This window comes from Cricetulus griseus, chromosome 3, assembly GCF_003668045.3.
Source record: "Cricetulus griseus strain 17A/GY chromosome 3, alternate assembly CriGri-PICRH-1.0, whole genome shotgun sequence".
NCBI lineage: Eukaryota > Metazoa > Chordata > Mammalia > Rodentia > Cricetidae > Cricetulus > Cricetulus griseus.
The window spans coordinates 277,498,509-277,506,358 of record NC_048596.1 but is presented as its reverse complement, the minus strand read 5'-3'; the positions used below and the strand labels follow the sequence as shown (position 1 = coordinate 277,506,358).

The following is a 7,850-nucleotide window of genomic DNA, read 5'->3' as shown; positions in this document are numbered from 1 at the left end:
TTCTAGGAGATTTGATACCCTCTTTTGGTCTACATGGGCACCAGTTACATACATGGAAATCACCTATACACATAAAAAATAAATAAAAAGTGAAACAACATCCACAATAGTAAAACAGGACAGATAACACCTTGCTTGACTCTCATATAAATTTCATAGTCTCTTGGTCTAATCACCAGAGACGAAATCCATTATTTCTTCAATAGCCATGTTTTGTTTTTTCCTAAAAGAGAAAAGGACTCAACCGCTACTTTGGACAACCCTCTGTCACTTTTGTTATGCAGAGCCCACCAGAGATGATCACTCAGACACAATTTATAGCCGGTTGAAAGTATTTATTCCAGCCAGCTGGGGCTACACTCAGGTATTTGGAAACCCAAGTGTAGCGCTGAGCATTTAGACAAGGGAGATTTTAAAGACAGAAACCACATCCTGGCATCACACTCTGTAGCTGGATGTGGAAGTTTGCACAAGCAAGCAGTTTAACAGAAGCTGAAATAAGTTAGCTTGGGCCTCTTGCCCTTTGGTTCCTAGAGTAGAGCTGGGTAATTTCCCACAGGGCTTCTCTTCAAGGAGATCAAATTCTAGTTAAACCTGGAATGGCGTCAACCAGAGTATAAGATGGAGGAACCCTTGCCCTGTCTTATCCTGTCATGATTTCTTATAGAGTAAAATGCATACCTACCATACAAACTAGTGATTATACACTTATCCAAGAGAAATGAAAGCAAATATCTACAAAAAAACATATATGTGTGCATATGTGTACTACATAGATACACATTTATAACAATTGTAGTTAGAATAACCAAAGCTGGAAATAAAATAACTAACAAACCCAGGAACAGAACAGGTCAACCGCAGTGGGCCACAGGACATGGCAGCAGCTGCTGGTCTGTTCTCCCTCGTGGATAAACTTTGAGACTGGTGGGCTGAGGGGAGAAGCTAGACCCAAGAGAATACACCCTGTAGAGGACTCGGCTTACATAAAGGACAAAATCTGGCCAAAGCCCCTGATGGTGACCACAATCCCATCATAGTTGCTTTTCAAGGAGGGGGCACTTTCTGGGGTAATGGAAATAAATGTCTTATGCCTCAATAGAGATCGTGGGAAGATACACTGGGCCAGACTCAGCAAATTATAGTCTTAAAATCTGCACATCCAACTGTATAAAAAATCTTACCTTGGTTTAAAAACTAGTATGGAGAGACAGAAAAAGAAGAAGCCTTGTGAGCTGAGAACAGAGTGATGACCCTTGGTTTCCGTGGTGACTCCAATACCATGTTATGTCCTGTGAACCTGTGAATTTTTGTTAGCATGGAATTAGTGAATGTCTTCTTCCAGACGGATGATAGCAATGAGAACAGAGACGGCCCTACAGAAAGAAGGCTCCCTGGGAGTGTTTTAAAGCACATTTTCCAACCATTATCTTGAGAGAAAACAAGCAGCTGTCTTTCTTCACAAAGAGACTTAATAGGATACTCGGAGAAAGCGGGAGCGATTGAGGGGAGCACTCGGGGAGAGGAGTGGGAGACTGAGGTGAACAATGCCTGCTTCAGCGCCTGCTGCCCAAAGCCAAGCCTTGCAAGGTGAAGCAATCTCCCCTCTGCTGGTAACAACATAAGACACACAACACTGGATAATAAAGGGGCCCTTAATAATTGACATGACTTACAACATTGTTCAAGCATTCTGAAACTCAAAATTGTACCAGCAAATGCAAAACTGGCTGTCACCCCCTCTGTGAAAATGAGGTGCCTGCTGAAGGACAGATCACAGCCTTTCTGGTCCCCTCACCCCAACTTCCTTCCTGCTCTCTATTTTTCCATCTCAAATCCATTCCAGCTTGAGTTGACAGTTTCAAAGTTTCCATGAGATCTTCAGACTGTTTTTTCATCTCTTACTGGTGTTGCTGTTTTACACAAAATTAGCAAAGTACAAGTAGTAGATGATTTGTAAAGACATCACGGAATGTTCTGGAAAGCCAAATAAGGGGCTCGGGCTTGTTCAGCAGATCTGCCTCCTTGCATGAGACTGCACACGTAGGCTATTTAATTGTCACATTTAGATGGTGTCTGGTGGAGGGGGGACATCTGGTAACGACACACAGAGATGCCTTCTAAGTTCTACTTAGGCTAAATTAACTACATGGCCAACAGAAAGGTACTGTCTTCTCCATAAATATATATATTAGCAGAGATGCCAACTAAATAAATTCTGCTTAGTGGGAAATGAATTATGTAAATGCAATTTATACCATTAATTCAGCTTGTAAATTTAATCCACTCAGACAGAAAGGTTTCCGTGCAATGAATATTTCTGGGGCTGTTTAATATGTTAAAATAAATATTGAACAGCTGACAGAAAAACATGTTACCCGCATCACAAAAGCTGTTTTGAAACAATAATGTAAATGCCTGCTGAATATTTACTATCATGAGTTTTTAACTCTTATCCAAATTTTCTCCCTAAAACACTTTCTGTGTGCCAGCCTTTCAAGCCACACAAAGCAAGAACACATAAGGTTCATAAGGGCCATGATATATAGGAGGGCTGGGTGAAAAATAAGCCTATTTAATGCCATGTATTTGGGGGATTTGTATGCTCCCCTAGAGCATCTGCCATTCACCATCCACCCATATGATGGATTTACAATATTAAATATTTAATATCAATCAGAAATGGGGTCATTTAGAAGTGCTTTATATAAAGGTAAACAAGATTTAAAAGGATGCATTAAAATATATAAATGAATATGAAACAAAAATTGCTTGTTTTGATCTTTGGAAGAAAAGGGGAAATTAACAGTTTGGATTTAAAAGCTTCCTAGCTGGAAGACACAGAGGATATTAGGCTCCAGCGTGGGGACCCCCAAAGTTCCCCAAAGCTCAATCACCCTGGTTCTGTTCTAGAGAAGAGGTGCTGTGACGATGAAACAACCCTATGAGCAGTGTGTCTCTGTGCTCCCATCTTCCCCAAGCTGGGTTATTCTCACAACTTTCTTCTCAAACAATTTTGACCTCTAAGGTCCCCAGAGACTGGGAAGGGGCATTCAGGGAAGTGTCTGTGACTGAGCCAGATGTCTGAGGAATACAGCAGTCACTCTCATCTAAGTTTCCAATGTTTCAATACCCTCTCTCAAGGGCACGTAGCCAGTTAGGGCTCCTAGCTTCCCTGGCAGCAGAGATGAGAATGTGTGGTCCTACCAGTCAACAGTGTCCCTCATCAAACACGAGGGTGACATTCCCAGCAGGACCTCAGGACCCAGAGTGGGACTTAAGTCTTGGCATCTGGTAACTGAACCTCTGGCCCTAAATTCACACACACACACACACACACACACACACACACACACACATTACACACTACACACTACACACACACTACACACACACAAATACACACACACACACACACATTACACACATACACATGCTTACAGCTCTCTGCCTTGCCTAGTACATTGACAACTCTAGCAACTTTGGCCAAAGCTCCATCTCAACCCCTTGTGGGAACCACTGCTGAACACACAGGCCTGGTCCCAACACTTATCCAGCCATTCCTCTGGCTCTTAGAACCAGCTAGACTGCCTAATACCAGGTCCAGGTGCCACCCAGTCCTCTGTTAATCTCTTGGCACTTCCCCACCTGAGTCCCAGCTGTCCACAGAGGTGACTGACTTGACAACACTTGGTTTACTGTCTGCCTTTCCCTGCCCAGTGTCACTTCCCCAATCCTTGCCTATATTTCCTTTACCAACTCATACCAGGATCAGCTTGGAGTGAGGAATCCACATTAAAATAATAGCCCAACAAGGACGCCCCTTCCAGTATCTCCCTGCCCCCTGACTGCATCCCACAGAGGTAGAGACTAACTGGCTGCTGCTGTGCAGGGCCTCCCACCAGGCTGGCTGAGCTAGCTCTCTCCCCTAGAGGGGACCTTGCAAACTCCATCACATCACAGCATAAACATGCAGAATGTGAGGCTCCCAACCCAGAGGACTCTCCCAACTGTGGTATCAAAGCCACAACCCCTCTTGCTTGATGACAGCTGAGGGTCAAAGGTGATCGTCAAATATCTCCCACAAGGTCTGGCCAGTCGGGACAGGTATCGATACAGAGGTAGCACAGCTGAGCATGAGACAGACGTCCAACAAGGGAAGTCTCCAGCCCGGCCCAGGGATGAAAGGCAGAAGGTGGCCAGAGGCTGGCTGGCCAGTCAATGGCCAAGCACTCTGATGGGATTGAGGCCAGCCCTCCTGCAGGGGTGAGGAGGGCAACCTCTGCTCCTGCATGCCGATCCACAGCCCACTTCACCTTAAAAATGCCCCCAAGGATGCATTCCACACACCCTCTCCACACTTGACTGCCCACTGCCTGCATTTCAACCGCACAAGAGGCACTGCCCGAGCTCAATCAAGTACTGAGATTCTGCATTCGAATCCTATGCCCCGACCCTTTGGAACAGTGGCCAAGATCATCTGAGGATTAGCAGAGGGACCACTCCCAGGCTCTGCTATCGGGGTTTAAACAAGAGTCCCTGGTCCAAGCAGTGTGTGTGTGTGTTTGTGTGTGTGTGTGTGTGTGTGTGTGTGTAAGAGAGAGAGAGAAAGAACACACACGTGTGTGTGCATGCCATGTGTAGAAGTGATGACTGTCCCTTCTCAAGATGAGATGCCAAGTAAATGCCATCCCAAATCCATCTTTGGTCTTTCAGAGTCCTGTCGCATGAGGGTACTCTGTTCCATCATCTTCAGAGTGCCTGGGCCTGAACGCTCCAGGGGCCACTCTTTCAAGTGTCCCTAAGTGCTGCTAACAGCAAAGTTCTAAGTGTGGACGGCAGAGACACCATGATGGGCACGCAGCAGGCCTGGCCACTTTGCTTGCATCTTTTGGGTAGACTTTTTAGCACAGTCTGTGTTCGTCTGGAAACTGCCTCTGCAGCAGAGAGTGGTGCTTCTAAACTCCTGCAGGAGGGAGCCAGTGGGCAGAGCAGTGGGAAGGACAGTAGCAACTGTTTCCTCTGCAAATCTCTCCCCCCAAATGGAGATGTAATTACCTTCTCCCTGGGCTACTGTTGCAATTACAGACAGCAAAGAAAGGGACTCTGCCTAGCGCCTGCCATTGAGGACTGTTTCTAGGGCAGATAACCCGAAGGCTTAGTTATTATTTCAATATCTTCTACTTCAGCCCTCTGCAAATGTCATGAAGAGAAAAACCACCCAGACGTTCTTTTTCATCTTTTCCTGCCTTTGAATAATGAGAAAATGGCCAAATTATGATGATCAGAGAAGAGAATAAAGAGTCTGCGTGATTGTTACACGGGCTGAATCCTGCCCATCAGACAGAAAGGCAAATGAAAAATGTGCTTTGTCTATGAGCTTCAACAAAGGTTTAATTAGGAGTAATTTCGGGGCCAAGCAGGGTCATTAGTGCAGTAAGTAGGACTGATGGTTTAATAACAGGCCGAATCTATCCACCTGGAAGTACGTGGGAGCAAGACAACTGGGTGACTGTGATGCTGGCGCCACCCACTCCCTGCCCGCTCCCTCTGACATTTCAAGAGGACGATTTACCAAACATGTGGACTCCCAAAATAAAGACTAGTCTTCCTCGCAAAGTCCAGCTGTCTTCTGGCCAAAGAAGTGTAAGTGGGAGGATGCGGTGTGTACAGTCTCACAGGCATGCCCCTCAGGAGCAGCTTCTCTAACTCCTTCTGCAGCTGGGGTGTGGATGTGATGGCTTGAGCCGCAGCAGCCTTCCTGGGCAAGGACTGGACGTGTGAATGAAGTGACATGGAGAAAGAACCCAAGATTCCCTGTGTTGATGAATTATCACACAAATCTGAGACCATTTACCCAGTGTTTCACATGAGAAAAATCAACCATTTTCAGGCCGTGTTATTTCGGATTCTCTGTCCTTTACAGCTCAGTCTAATCCCAACTTAATCATTTTTGATGGCACAGCACACACCTATCTGTAAAACGCCCGGTTTCTTACATTTATCATTAGCATCAAAATCAGGCACTAAGATACTTGGGTTCCCTGTGTTTTCTGGCTCTGCTATCAGCAGAGGTCTTCCCTTATAAAACAACGACACCATCACAGTTATCACCTAAATAAAAATTTAAAAATAAAACAATAAGTATAGCTTCAATTTTTAAAGAAAGGAAACCTGCTTTGTATGTGTCAAAAAACAACCTCATTTTTCTTGATTCTTGGGGCATCTGTGTGTTTTAATAGCTTCTTCATGCTTGCTCCTGCCTTTCCTCACTCTGCTCTCTTCCCTCTGTCTCTCTCTCTCCTTCTCTCCCTCTCTCCCTCCCTCTCTCCTCTCCCCTTTCCTCTTCTTCCTTCCTTCCCTCCTCCTCCCTTTCCCCCCTCCCTCCTTTTCTCCCTTGTCTGTTTTTTTTTTTTTTAAGACTTCTAATGATATCCACCTTTGAGAGACTAAGGGACGACAACCTGGGGAGGAAGAGGATTTGATTACATAAAGCTGCAAACTTCAAGGCTGCAGAGAACCACAAAGCATCTGAGGAGCCTCACCCTGGCAGGTACCCTTGACTCTGACAAGTCAGCAGTAGCTGCCAACAGTCACCAATACATTGCAGTCCACTTGCTGACTTACCACTCACCCAGCCCTGCTTCAGCCTTCAGAATGCGGCCTTTACAGGCCTGTGTGATAACTCTCAGCTTCGAGTTATAAGCTTTCAGTAATATGTGTGAAATCACAGATGAAGTTATCAATTCAATTTTTTTCACTACATACTAAAATATATGCTGTTAAAATGGATGTGTGCTATTGTTGTTAGGTTGGGCCCAAACTAGGATTAAGACCTTTTGTCTGACAGGGGGGCAGTGGGGGTGTCCCAGGAGGACCATCAGGGAACCAGGGAGCATGAAGGCTGTTATCTGGGGAGGTTCCATGGACACGACACTGCCATGCCCCAGACTGGGCCCCAGGGATCCACCTACTAACTTCCCTTCTTCATAGTTTAAACACTGCTGTACACAGTGAGCCACGCCAGCTCCTGCCATCTCAGACAGCCCCAGGCAGGTAGTCACAGGTCTGTATGGTTAGAGGCCATCCACAGAAAGGAAGGAGTGCCATGTTGGTACCCCCGGGACACCAACCACATCTACTACGCCTGCCGTGCTGTACGTCTCACCTTGGGGATGTGTGCAGCACTTTAGGCATACTACTGAAGTTACCTGAAGAGAGTGCTCCATGGCATGAGAGGGCATTCCAGTCAGGAGGGACAGATATCTACTTTCTGAAATGTCAGGCTAGGGTCCCCTTCAGTGGTCTCCTCCCGATGGTCTTCCCAGTTCCCTCTGCATAGCTCATTTCCTCTGTGAGCTGCAACGCTGAAGTACTTTCTGACTGCCAAGAACAGAGAGAGTCACAGTCAGATGGCGGTCCCAGAACTCGAGAGGCAGAGGCAGGAGGATCTCTGAGTTGGAGGCCAGCCTGGTCTCCAGAGAGGGCTCCAGGACAGAGAAACTCTGTCTTGGGAAAAAGAAAAAGAGTCACATTGCAGGCACCGGGTACATTCCAAGCATCAGCTCAGCGGAAAAGGCAAAGCCAGGGACCAGGAAGTGAGATCATAACTGTTTATATCACAAACTCTTTGGCTCTGATGGCAAAGCCTGCTCTACTTGGCTGCACTCCCAGGGTCACCACTGGGCCTGTGCTGCCGCCAACAAATGATGAAAGAGTAAACAGGGGAACGGGTGGTTTTGATGGAAAAAGAAGAGATACAGAATTAAGAATTAAGCATGGGTTAATATTTCCCAGTCTACTCCCAGGAAACAAGGGTGATGAAGGAAGCAGGGACAGAATTAAGTGAT

The 7,850-nt window shown here is 46.1% G+C and overlaps 1 long non-coding RNA gene across 5 annotated transcripts; it reads right to left on the bottom strand.

Annotated features, from left to right (window-relative positions):
* Positions 1–314: 314 nt before the first annotated feature.
* LOC107977529 lies at positions 315–7,599 on the bottom strand. Of its 5 annotated transcripts, none has more exons than XR_003484186.2 (4): positions 7,212–7,599; positions 5,576–5,817; positions 686–1,300; positions 315–594 (listed from the first exon to the last, which is right to left on the bottom strand). It is a non-coding gene; the product is annotated as an uncharacterized LOC107977529 (long non-coding RNA). The 5 variants fall into 5 exon arrangements; XR_004769431.1 differs by having other exon boundaries at positions 315–735; positions 1,185–1,300; XR_003484187.2 differs by having other exon boundaries at positions 1,185–1,300.
* Between the last annotated feature and the right edge of the window lie 251 nt (positions 7,600–7,850).